The sequence below is a fragment of the Magnolia sinica genome, chromosome 9, assembly GCF_029962835.1.
Source record: "Magnolia sinica isolate HGM2019 chromosome 9, MsV1, whole genome shotgun sequence".
In the NCBI taxonomy this organism is placed as follows: domain Eukaryota; kingdom Viridiplantae; phylum Streptophyta; class Magnoliopsida; order Magnoliales; family Magnoliaceae; genus Magnolia; species Magnolia sinica.
The window spans coordinates 82,651,404-82,665,879 of record NC_080581.1 but is presented as its reverse complement, the minus strand read 5'-3'; positions in this window follow the sequence as shown (position 1 = coordinate 82,665,879).

The window sequence follows — 14,476 nt, the reverse complement described above, 5'->3', positions numbered from 1 at the left end:
GACCACATGTGCGAAGATCTTATTGAAGTTGACACCCTCCTTCTGCGTATAACCCTTCACAACTAATCTCATATTGTATCTATCCCATTTTTTTTGTGTAAATCGACTTCAATCCGAGTGCTTTCCGTCCAACAAAAATCTCTACCAGCTCCCACGTTTCATTCTTATATAAATAGTTCATCTCATTTTGCATTGTCTAATCCACTTCTTAGCATATTTATCTTCTAATGCTTCCTTAAAGGAAGATGGATCCCTCTCATCCATAATAAGAGCGAATATAACATTCGAGTTATCGCTATATATAGTTAGTAATCTGTGATCTCTTAGTGAATTTCTCTTCACAGGTGGCGGCTCCACCTGCTCCTGTATCTTTTCCCGCGATTCAACTTCTACTAGTGTCTCACTCTTGTCAATTTCAACGTCAATCATCACCGATTTTTCTATTTTTTTATATTTATCTTTGTGGAATAATGAATCCTCATCAAACTTGACGTCTTGGCTCATTGTGATTTTTCATGTGGCCCAGTCATATAACCTGTATCCTTTCACACAATCATCATAGCTAACAAAGGTATACTTCTTTGTCATTTGGTCTGGCTTATCTGTCTCAACTGATGGTACACAAGAGTAAGTATCACAACCAAATATACGTGACCTTGAGTAGTCTACATCATAATTACTGCACAATTCCTATGACGTTTTACAATCAATAGCCATAGATTGGAACCGATTCACTAAATAATAAGTTGTATTGATGGTCTCAGTCCATAGCTCATTACCCAATACAACATTACTCAAAATGCTTCAGGCTCTCTTCAAGAGAGTCTGATTCATTTGTTTCACCACACTATTCTGCTCTGGTGTATACCTTACTATATTGCACTTCACGATTCCTTCATCTTTACAAAATTGATTAAATTCTTTAAAAGTGAATCTCCACCGTTGTTTGTCCCCAACACTTTCAAGTTCTGCCCTAATTATTTTTCTACCATCACATTCTATATCTTGAAAGTGGCATAAACATCGAATTCATTTTTAAAAAAATAAACCCATATCTTTTTGGAGAAATCGTCAATGGATGTGATAAAGAATGACGATCCTCCCCTAGAAACCGCGGGCAATGACCCCCATACATTTGAATGCACATAGTCGAGCACATATTTACTTATATGTTTTCCAGATTTAAAAGACAATCGTGATTACTTACCATATATGTAATGTTCACATATATTAAAATTAACATTTTTAAATGTATGAATTAGACTGATCAGAAAGTATCTTCATACCGCGCTCGCGTATGTGGCCTAAGCACACATGCCACAAACGTGAAAACTTGAATTTTGCTACAGACGCCGTATCTCCACCTGATACAATATTCCAAATTAGTTGTAAAGGTTACTGCTTTGCTATGCCTTTATAACAATTAGTGCCCATTTAAAAACTTTTAGGACGCAATCAAACATGGTGAACTTGCACCCTCGTGCCTCAAGAGCTTTTAAAGATATCAGATTCTTTCTTAGATAAAGAATGTGTCTGACATATGTTAGGATACGCTCCAACCCATCAAACATCTTGATGTGCACCGATCCAATACTAACCACCTTACAGGCAATGTCATTGCCCATAAACACCTGGCCACTATAGTACTTGGTGTAATGGATGAACCAACTTCGATGAGAGGTCATGTGGTGTGAGGCCTCTGAATTCAAAATTCACTCATTGCTGAGATACTCAGATTTAAATACGGTTAATACGTCACAACCACTCGCCTCCTCACTGGATTTTACTGTGTTGGCCTCCCTCAACAAATCCTAACTTCTATGCTTTCTGGGTTTTAGGATTCCGTCACTCATTCATATGTCTCACCATCCCACAATTCTAGCATTTCATCTTTCCTTTGCTCTTAAACTTGAATATAAATCGAGGCTTTTCCTTGTTTTGCTTAGACTATCTACCTTAGATAGATAGTGCGTTTGTAGAAGACCATTTATCACCACTCTTCTTTCTTAACTGCTTCGATTAAAATGTTGAGATATCTGTCTCAATGTCCAAGGTATCTCTACCATAGCACAGAGTATCGACCAGATAGTTATAAGATTCTGGAAGAGATGATAACATGATGTAGGCTTTATCTTCTTCCTCCATTAATGCTTGTCAATTTGCAAAGCAACTGATTAAACATGCTGATGTGTTCATTAATGTCTGACCCTTCCGTTACATTCAGATTATAGAATTGTTTCTTCAGATACACATGATTTGAGATAGATTTTGTCATAGATAAGCTTTCTAACTTCGTCCAAAGCCCACGGTGATCTTCTAATCAAGAAAATTACAGAGAATATCATCAGATAGATTTAATTGAATCAAGGTTATCGCCCTCTAATCAAGTTCTTCACACTCTTCATCGTTCATAGTTGTAGGACGCTTCGTTATGCCAAGGAATGCCTGTTGAAGCCCTTACTGAACTAAAATGCTTCTTATCTTTACCTTTCATAATTCAAAGTTATTTTTCTCAGTGTTATTTTTTTTCAGTAAACTTCTGTCTCATACTTCAATTTTGATCTATTCATCGCCATATCTCAATTTCAAACTCAAATCCCAATATATAACTCTGATATCACTTGTTAGGGGATTGCAAAAGCAAGAATCTATTCCAATCAAACAAGCTAGAAACAAATACAAACAAGGCAACACAGAGAATACACTATTTTACGTAGAAAAACCCTTGCGGGAAGAAACTACGGTACAAAGTGACAAACGATCAACAATGAATGCGAAAGTACAAGAGATGGAATCGACTTACGGACATGAGAATCCTTCTCAAAACCCTAGTTTCTTTCTAGAACAAGCCTCTCGATCTTAAAATTAGCCTAATCTTATATTACACCCATTTATATAGTGTTACACTCGAAATAGTAAACAAATTGCACAATTATGCAAAATTGCATGCTCTATCAATCTAAGCTTTGATCGATCGAGCCTCCATATTCGATCAATCAAACATGTTGAAAAGTGTCTACTGAGCAAATTAGAAAATTCATGATATTTTGATCAATTGACTTGAGTAGTTGATTGATCGAGGACCCCTGTTTCAACATAAATCAAAGGCACCCAATTTCAACATAAACTTCCGGGTGGCGTGGTCCACTTGAGCTTTCTGGATTTTCTTATATTTTGGGCCCTAAAATTAGCTAGCAAATCAGATGGATTGGATATAAAACAAATACACGCCTAACACCACCTAGCTGGGTTGTGCTGGGGTTACAACCAGTCTACTTTCCGTTTTCCTGGATACGCTCCAACCTAAGGGCGTGTTTGGCCCAACCGATCCCATGGGATTAGGTGGGATGGAATGGTTTTTAAGGTAATGATGGTGGTGTCAGTGTTTGTCTGTTGATCCCATGGGTTTGGGATAGCCCATGGGATATCCAGCAGGGTGTTTGGATGGTCACAAATGGATGGGTTTGCATCTCCACTGCTTCTCATGGTGTGCCCCACTCACTGCTTTATAGCTGCCTCAAAACAACTTCATGGCTGAATGTAGGCAGGTGAAAATGATGGAGGGAGTAGATATCTCATTGATATCTTGGTGGGCCCTACACAGCGGTGAAAACCTATATCTCGAGATTGGCAGAATCCAGACGCTATTTACGAGGGTGCGGTGGAATGATTTTTATCCCGCCGTCCCAAACAGAAAAGGGAATGGGATGTAAACAGTATAACCCTTGTAAAATGTCTTTATCCTATATCCAGCGCCCGGCCAAACACGCCCTAATGGCCCTCAATTCTAACAATACATATCACTGTACATATCTTCCATGTGTGTTCTATCTCTTAAATTTAAGTCCCCACCAAACGCCCTCTAACGGTTCTAATTACACGACAGATGCCCAATCATCAGTCGAAATCGTTCGATCAGTTTGCAACAAGCCGTGATGAAAGAATTAAGCGCATCAGATAATCTTAACCCTCTGAATGAGGCCAATTTATTACAACCATCTATTTTTCAAAATCTTCAGATTGAATGGTTAGAATCAATAAAAATTCTATTTTGAAATAATAGAGCTAAAAGACAGATGGTTCAAGACGGTGACTAGACCCATTTTGTTTATTCACTAAATAAAAGTAATAATGGATAATATCATTTCTCACCTATGAATATGATACATGCACCGCTTGTGGTAGATGTACGTGGCCCCCACCTTAGAGACCATATATATATATATATATAGAAACTGGACCATTCACAAAGTGGGCCACTCTGATAAAAGGAATGGACGTTCGAAAAGCATACCAACTGCCTACTTTCACACGGGTGTTAAAGTATCCAAGTTGGCAAGGTAGGTTATGGAAAGGTGCATGAGGAGGAGGGAGCAAGTGAAGCTATGGACACGTGGCAATTACTTAATATGGGTCTATATGGTGGTCCACTTGTGGTCCCCTAGTGCGTGGGCGCATTTGATACGTATGTTATTTTCTTTTCATTGGTGGGATTTTTCATTTGGAGAAGACTCTCTCTCTCTCTCTCTCTCTCTCTCTCTCTCTTCCATAACCGTTTCACTCTACCTAAATAAACTGTAAGGTCTCTTTCACCAAACCTTAGAAAAGAGAAAGAACCCTCATTGGGCCTAGCAATGGGTGTGGCCTTAAGGCTGATTGAGTTCTGAATTTTGAATTGGTTGGGTTAGGCCTGTTTAAAAAATTGATTTTGCATGGCCTAACTCAGCCCATGACTAGCCCTAAACCTAATACAAATATGGAGAGAGATTCCCCTCCCAACTTTCCTGCTTAATCTCAACCACTGGGCCTTATGAAGTTTTCAGTGGTGGGCGTCCACTCATCACCGTTTACTATGGTGTGGTCCATGTGATATTTGGGTCAGCTTCATTGTAGGTAGCACGCTATAAACCGAGTTGACAAAAATGATAGACGGTGTGGATATACAATACACACATCAAGGTGGGCCCCATTGTCAGGACTGCACCTAATCCACTCCCAAGGTTTTGATCCAAAATGGACCAACACATTCTGAGTCTGGAGCTTCTTTTGATCAACTGAATAAGGTCCATATCTACGGGTGAAAATGGGTTGGGTTGACCCAATGGCTCATTAGATCTAAACCTACACCAAGTGGTTGATCTGAAATGGATGAAGATGCTCATGTTTGAGTTCAGAACATGTTTTGATCCAGTGGATAAGGTCCATAGCGTATTAAAGTTCAGCTGAATTGATCAACCTTTCACTCAGAGAGTATTTGATTTTCATTTACCAGTATAATTCATGGTAAATGAATAATAATTATTTACCTATTTATTTACCCCGCCAATACTCATTAACAAGGAGCTTGTTTGCAACTCTGCCGAAATTACATTGGTACAATTTCCACATGTAAACATTGTGGGGCCCAACATGATGTATGTTATCTTATCCATGCTATGTTATCTTATCCATGCCGTCCATCCATTATGCCAGCTCATTTTAGGGCATGCCCAAAAAATGAGGTAGATCTGAAGCTCAAGTGGACCATACCACAGAAAATGGTGGGAATTGAACACCTAACATGGAGAACTTTTTGGGAGCCACGGAAGTTTTGGATCAAGCCGATATTTCTGTACAATACATGTTAGTGTGATCTTATGAATAGTTTAGATGGTTAGATACACATTCAAGTGGGACCTAGGAAGGTTTCAATTTTGAACGGCGAATGTCATTCACCCCCTTGTTTCCTATGGTGTGGTCCACTTGAGCTCCAATTTGCCTCAGTTTTGGGCTTATACCCCAACATAAGATGGTAAAATGGATGGACGGCATGGATCACACACATACATCATTATGGGACTCATGGATTTTAACAGTATTCAATCTCTCTTTGATTCAGCATGTAAGATATTTTCGAGGTACCCAATCTCTCTTTGATTCAGCATGTAAGATATTTTCGAGCCATAATTACATAGCTAGTTTTCTCTCAAACAAACACCCTTCAAAAAGTAATTATTAGCTATTTATCCCAATTTATATATGTAATTGAAAAACAAATAACTCCTTAAAAACTTTCAAATGGGAGAGATTTGAATCACTGGAAAGTAGACCCAACTCAAACCCAACTCGAAATATTATACTTAACTAAAGGTCCATAGAGATAAGAAGTGCTTCTTCTTCTTTTTTCCTTTTCTTTTCTTTTCAAAATTTTGGATAAGGTTTGCTACCATATGCATCTAAAAGAGATAATATACTTTAAACACCTTATGGGAAGATTATATTAAGTAAGAAATTAAAAACCAGACCACCTCGACTTGGACACGACCTAAGCTCCACCTATAGATAAAAGAGAATAGATCACCTACTTTACACCACTCCTTCTGGTACAAGGCATTTTCAGCCGTTGGATACTTTAAATATGAGAGAGAAAAATAAATATTTAATGCATCCAATTACTGAAAACGTGATGTACCATGAGCCTGTAGGTGAATTGCATGAAGTATTGGTACTCTTGACCTTTTATAAATTAATTTGGACCCTGGCGAGTCGCCCCTAGGCTTGGTTGGTTTGATTTTTTTTTTTATTAAATGATTTCATACGACAAGAAATTCCAACAAATGGTTTACATAGCTAGGGTGAAGTTGGGTTGGGTTGACCTACTAGGTTATTAAACCTAGCTCCCATAACAAGGGATTTTATGGACCAACATGTTTTGGTCTGAGTCCATGACATATTTTGATAAAGTGGATGGGTTCAATACCTTTTTATATTTTTATATTTTTATTATTATTATTTTTTTAAAACACATGCCTGCACACACAACACCACACACTCACACTAGTGGGATTTCACCACCTATGGGTACTCGAACCCTTGACTAGGGGTTGGGTCGACCCAATGTGTCATTTGACCTAGCCCGGAGACAAGAGGGTTTGATATGAAATGGAACATGTTTGTGGGTTAGGTCCATAACTAGGGGAGAAAATGAGTTGGGTTGATCTATTAGGTCATTAGACCTAGACCTACAATACAAGAGGTTTTGGGGAGGAGATTAGGTGTGCCCTGGCCTCACCCAACATGGTGTGCCCTGATCGTGGGGCCTACCTTGGTGTATAATTGTATATCCATGTCGTCCATCCATTTTAGAGCTTATTTTAGGACATGAGTCAAAAGATGAAGCAGATCCAAAATTCAGGTCGACTACATCACTTGAAATAGTGGTGATTGATTATTAAAAAAATTCTTATGGGCCACATGTTTTGGATCAAAGTGATATTTGTATCTCCCTTTTACGATCTTATCAACAAGTTGGGTGGAAAATAAACATGCGATGGGCATTAAGCTGGGCCTTATGAAATTTTTAGTGGTGGGTGTCTAATCATCACTGTTTACTATGGTGTGGTCCACATGATATTTGGATAAGCTTCATTGTATGTAGCATGCTATAATTAGTTTAGCTAGAAAAAAGGATGGACAGTGTGGATATACAATACACACATCAAGGTGGGCCCCATTGTCAGGGCTGCACCTAATCCACTCCCAAGGTTTTGATCCAAAATGGACCAACACATTTCTGAATCCAAAACATCTTTTGATCAATTGAGTAAGGTCTATATCTAGGGGTGAAAATGGGCTGGGTTGACCCAATGGCTCATTAGATCTAAACCTACAACAAGAGGTTTCAATCTAAATGGATGAAGATGTTTGTGTTTGAGTTCAGAACATCCCTTGATACAGTAGATAAGGTCCATAACCTATTAAAGTTCAGCTGGATTGATCAACCCTTCACTTAAAAAATTTAAAATTGAGAAAGATTTGAGTCACTCCAAAGTAGGCCCACCTGAAACCGGACACTAAAAATTATATTTAACTGATGGTCCACAAGGATAAGAAGTTTTATATATATATATATATATATATATATCATGTTATTCCAAAATTTGGATAAGGTTTGCTACCATAGGCATCTAAAAGAGATAATATACTTCAAACAGCTTAAGAGGAAGACTATATTAAGAAATTAAAAACCAGACCAACTCAACTTGGACCCAACCTAAGTTGGACTCATAGATGAAAGAGAACAAATCACCTACATGTGTTCACACCACTCCTTTGGTAAAGGGCATTTTTAGCCATTGGATACTTTTGATGGGGTTTTTCCTCCTCGGTTTAGAGGAGAGATAGTGCAACCGGTTGAAAATCGGAGTGTTTCACCGCACTGTTCGACGAGTCGAGTGAACAGTGCTCGACCAGTCAGGGTCACTCGACTCAAAGTCCAGCGATCTCAGTGAACAGTGTTCGACCAATCGAGGGCCTGTCTCGATCAGTCGAGTGAAAAGTCTCGACTAGTCGAGGACTCTTCTCGACTAGTCGAGGCTACGCAAATTTGAGTTTGGATCTTGCGCGGACTGCGGAAATCTAGGCCCTTTCGCAAGGGGTGTGAAAGAGAGTTGCCTAAACTATAAATAGAAGTGCCTAGGATTTTTCTAAGCAATGCAAGAAGGTTTCCTAAAGCTTTGCAAGGGTTTGCCAAAGGGTTTAGGGTTATCAAAGGTGAGAGCGAAAGAGAGATAAAAAAGAGAGAGGAAGCTTGTGGAAGAGAGTCGACATCTCAGCGCTTCTACGTCCTCGTGATCGGTGAGATCTCTCTGTTTTCTTTTTATTCTCTTATTGTTTATCCACTCCTGCGTGAGTGAAGAAGGTTTGATCCAAGCGATGTGTGCTTGTGATTGGTTGTAACGTTCTACTTGATAGTGAATTATTGATCTGGACGAGGTCCCGTGGTTTTTACCTCTTTGAGGATTTTTCACATAAAAATCTCTTGCGTTATGTGGTTTATTCTTTGATTTATTTCATTACTTTATTATCCCATAATTCTGCTGTTTTGGGAGGCTAGATCCTAAGGTTTTGTGCAAGGCCCCCAACAAAGTGGTATCAGAGCTAAGTTCATTGAACGGAGTGGGATTGGTTCTGAATTATGGAAGGTGTCTCATCAAGGATGATCAGCCTCAATGGATCTAACTGGACCATATGAAAGGCTAAGATGGAGGACTTGCTTTATTGCAAGGACATGTAATCTCCAATTTTAGGCATATCAGCAAAATCCAAGGATATGTCTGATAATGATTGGAAGAAGTTGGACCGAAAGGCGGTGGAGTTTATTAGACAATGGTTGGATGATTTCGTGTTCCACCATGTATTTATGGAGACCTCAGCCGCTAGTTTATGGCTGAAACTGAAAGAACTGTATGAGAGGAAGACAACCGACAAGAAGATTTTCCTGACACGACGACTTGTGAATCTCAAGTTCAAAGATGGTGGTTCTGTGGCTGAGCACATGAATGAGGTCAGCAATATAGTGAACCAGCTCTCCGCTATGAAGATAGTCCTGAACGATGAATTAGAGGCTTGCTTAGCTCATTGCCTGATAGTTGGGAGACATTGGTGATGTCTCTAAGTAACTTCGCGCCAGACGGAAAGGTATCCATAGAATAGGTAACTAGCTGTCTCTTCAATGAGGAGACAAGGAGGAATTCTCAGAGGTTTACTTAGCAAGAGGCCCTTGTGACATAAGAATGAGGGAGAGGAAAGAACAGAAAGGGCGGAAAGGCCCGAGATAAATCAAGAGGCAAGTCGAGTACCAGGAAAGATGTTGAATGCTAGAATTGTGGCAAGAAGGGCTATTATAAGAATGAATGTCGTAAGAATAAGAACGACAAGAAAGGAAAAAGAAAGGAGAAAGAAGATGAATCAGATTCCACTGCGGTCGCTTCAGATGGCGACATTGTAGTTATTCTTTCAGCAGATTATGATGTATGTCTCACGGCTACGAATTAGGACACCGACTGGGTGATAGACTTGGGAGCCTCGTTTTATGTAACTCCACGCAAGAACTTTTTCACAAGCTACAAGTCAGGTGACTATAGAACTATGAAGATGGAAAATTCTGGCATATCGAAGATCGTAGGGATTAGTAATATATGTGTGAAGACCGATGTTGGCTGCACATTGGTTCTCAGGGATGTGAGGCATATCCCAGACCTTCGCCTTAACTTGATGTTGAAGGGAATGTTGGATGATGATGGCTATGAAAGCTGATTTGTTGGTGGGTGCTGGAAGCTCATCAAAGGTTCGTTAATCACAGCAAGAGGAAAGAAGTGTTACACCCTTTACAAGACAAGTGTCAGTGTGTGCAAGAGTGGATTGAACGCAGTGGAAGATTCTCTAAGCTACATGAGTGAGAAATGACTTCAAGTACTAGCGAGGAAGCGGCTCCTTCCAGACGTAACAGGTATACCTCTCAAAACCTGTCTTGATTGTTTATCACGGAAACAATATAGAGTTTCATTTATTAAATCTACTTCTCATATTAATAAAGTGCATGCATTAGATTTGGTTTATTCTGATGTTTGTGGTCGTATAAGGACAAAAACTTTGGGTGAGGTATTGTATTTTGTTACTTTTATAGATGATGCATTTAGGAGGGTTTGAGTTTATGCTTTGAAATCCAAGGACGAGGTCTTTGGTGTGTTTAAATTGTTTTAAGCTATGGTCGAGAGAGAGACAGGTAGATCATTGAAGTGCATTCGCATTGACAATGGTAGTGAATACATTGGTGACTTCCACGAGTATTGCAAGTCCCTGGGTACACGGCATGAACAGATGATTCCCAAGAACCCCCAACATAATGGTGTAGTTGAGCGAATGAATCGCACCATTGTTGAGAGAATCAGATGCATGTTATCCCATGCGAAGTTGCCCAAGACATTCTGGGGAGAAGAAATGCACATGGCAGTATATCTGATAAACAGGTCTCCATCAACCCCATTGAATGGAGAAGTACCTGAGAAGGTGTGGACTGGACAAGATCCATCGTATAGTCATCTCAGGGTGTTTGGATGTAAGGCATCCGTTCACGTACCAAAGGACGAGAGGTGCAAGCTCGATATAAAGATCAGGCAGTGTGTGTTCTTGGGGTACGGTGATGAAAAATTCGATTATAGATTATGGGATTCGACCGAAAAGAAGCTCGTCAGGAGCATAGATGTGGTTTTCTTTGAAGATCAGTGTATATAAGACATTGGTAAGCCAGAGAAGAACCAGCCTAGCTCAGGTGAGCTAGAGGACATGGATCCGGTTATTCCTCCTGTAGTGCCTGATGACGGGGGAGTACAGTAAGGTGCAGAAGATGAGGGAGTTTCTACAAAAGATGAACCGGTGACGAGGTCATCTAGGGACAGACAACCGTCCAAGAGGTACTCACCATATGAGTACATTATGCTCATTGATAGGGGAGAGCCAGAAGATTATTCTGAAGCCCTAGCCGACGAGCATGAGGGGGAGTAGTTGAAAGCTATATAAGAGGAGATGAGATCCTTGCAAAAGAACCACACATATGATACAGTGAAATTGATATTGCGGTATCTAAGAGGCTCATCTAGGTAGAGCCTATGCTATGGTGACGAAAAATCTGTGTTAGAGGGCTACACAGATGCAGATATGACAGGTGACATAGACTCCAGAAAGTCTACATCGGGGTTCATGTTCACGTTTGTAGGGGGAGTGGTCTCTTGGCAGAGTAAGCTACAGAAGGTCTTAGCATTGTTGACAACAGAGGCCGAGTACATTGCGGTCATAGAGGCATGTAAAGAGATGCTTTGGATGAAGAAGTTTCTACAGGAACTTAGCCTGAAGCAGGAGCAACACGTGGTCTATTACGATAGTCAAAGTGCTATATACTTGTGCAAAAATCTAAGTCAACATTCCAAGTCGAAGCACATAGAGATTCAGTATCAATGGATCAGGGAAACTTTGGAACAAAAGGTGTTATAGCTTGAGAAGGTCCACACGGACGATAATGAGTCAGATATGATGACCAAGGCTTTGCTCAAAGGTAAGTTTGAGGTTTGTAGAAACTGGGCTGACTTGAAGAAGGTGAATTCCTCCTGATCAGAAAGGGGAAAATTTGATGGGCTTTTTCCTCCTTAGTTCAGAGGAGAGATAATGTAGTCGGATGAAAATCGGAGTGTTTCACTGCGCTGTTCGACCAGTAGAGTTGACTGCTCGACCAGTCGAGTGAACAGTGCTCGACTAGTTGAGGGTCACTCGACTCAAAGTCTAGCGAGCTCAGTGAACAGTGCTCGACCAGTTGAGGGCTTGTCTCGACCGGTCGAGTGAATAGTCTCGACCAGTCGAGGACTCTGCTAGTCGAGGTTACGCAGATTTGAGTCCGGATCTTGTGCGAACTGCGAAAATTTGAGGTCCTTTTGTCACGCCCCAAACCCGAAAATCGGATTCACAGGAATCTCGATCGCCAAATCCGGTGCCGACAGCCTCCGTAGTACCCCATTCTCGGCTCCTAGTGTCCAACGCTAGATTTCCGATCTTAGGATCCTACAAGGAGGATTTTCTCCAACGTACATTTAACTCATAATAAGCATAACCATAAGATTACCCAATTCACAAAGATAACATTATCATCACATATCCACTAATATAATCATTTGAGTACAATGCTAAAAGGAAATATATAAATCGAAAATTAAGCTCCAGAAGGTCGTTGCACGCTCCAAGCTCAACACTGCTGCAACCTAACATCACCTGCACGCATCTATCGTGCATAAGCTTATAGAAAGCTTAGAGGGTGGTGTAAGTGTGTGCATAAGGTAAGTGTCAGGTAAACAATATCAGAGTAATCAGAATAAGCGAAAATACTGATAAACTCATAATCATACAATATCAGAAACACTAGCAAGATCATAAATCATACGAAATCAGAGAAATACGAAAACATACTGATAGGCCCATAAATACCATCAGTCTTATCCAGGCTATGCGATGCAGAAATATAATAAAAACAATATCATATACTGATGAAGCAATGTAGATCAACTATGCAATGCGGAGACAACAAGCCAAATATTAGATGTCGCTGATGCAATGCAATATACAAATCCTGATGAGTCCACGAATACCGTCAGTTGTATCTAGGTCATATAAATGCATAAACATAGTGACCTGAAATGCCATATGCGGCGGATGTAATGCGATATGTGGTGCGAATGGAATGACCATGCCGGAGTGTGAAGTCGGGATGATAGTACGTAGTATCGCAGGTCACGGGGTCCATCACAAGGGACTTCCATCCAAACCAGTCCCATACCTAAATTTGGATAGTCAAACTCAATGTGGTAAACCCCTGATCTCAGGTTAGTCGCGCGCCCAACCGAAATCCTAGTCATGCGAATGTACACGTAACAAATAGTTGCGCACCACCAACCCGAGTGGATAGTGAATGAATGAATGAATGAGTATGCAACGCCTGCTCAATAAGTCCACATATCAGTACGGTTCCTCTCTGGGAAATCACCGGGGTCTATTACACTCCAAACCCGATTGCCTCCCCATCGCGCGCAATAAGGTGAGTGGAAGAGACCTCACTATCCGCCTGCCAATATCGGGCCCAACTCGTCGATAGCGGACCCATTCCTCGAGCTGGTCAGACTCAGCCTAGCATTGCCCCCTCCTCTCGGGCAGGTAAGGCCGTACCCCATTCCAACCGACCACGACACAGTGGGAGACGCGGCCTAACGGTATACGGCCCTCATGCGCTCATGCATCCACTCGGTCTAGACGTTGGAGTAACCTCTGGAACCAAGAGGGTTTAGGGACTTTCACCCAGGGATATCTATAGCACCCCATGTAGAACAGATTTCCGGTGTCCCATCTAGCCATCCATGAAATACCTGTGGAGGCTACGACCCTGATGTCACTAGGGCGTAAAATAATCACAACACACAATGCAAGATGCATGAGTCATACAATCCAGTCATGCATCAATCCTGCCCATACCGTGTACTCATGTGAGACAATCTTCGCCCATCTGGGAGTTTCATAACAGCATGCCCAATGTCATATGCAATGGTCAACCACATCTCATAATAAACATGCAGATGATGCGTATGGGCATGTATCGTGATGCTATGCTGTCACATACTCATAATCGGTATCAATAACATGCACCGACGATCGACATCGACAATGTGGACATTTAACCAACATTACCCCCAAGGAATGGCCCACATAGAGCCTCACATATAGTGGACCCATGCCTCATAAAGGGCCTGATATACAACGCCATGGGCCTCGCTCAAGAGCTTAATACACATCACAATTGGCCTTTCATATGGGCCTAATATACATCACAATGGGCTCCATCGCCTGACCCTCAAATGCATCACAATGGGCCTCATCACATAGGCATTAACGATCGGCCTCGACAATCAAAATCGGCCTCGACAAACGAAATCGGTCTCGACAATCGAAATCGACACTCGAAATCGACCTCGACACTCGATCTCGACAATCGAAATCGGCATATACAATCGGCCTCGACTAATCAAAATCGGCCTCGATACTCAGCCTCGACAAATTGGAATCTGTCGATAATCAGAATCGGCAAATCAGTCACGTCAATCGAAATCGGCAATCAGTCACG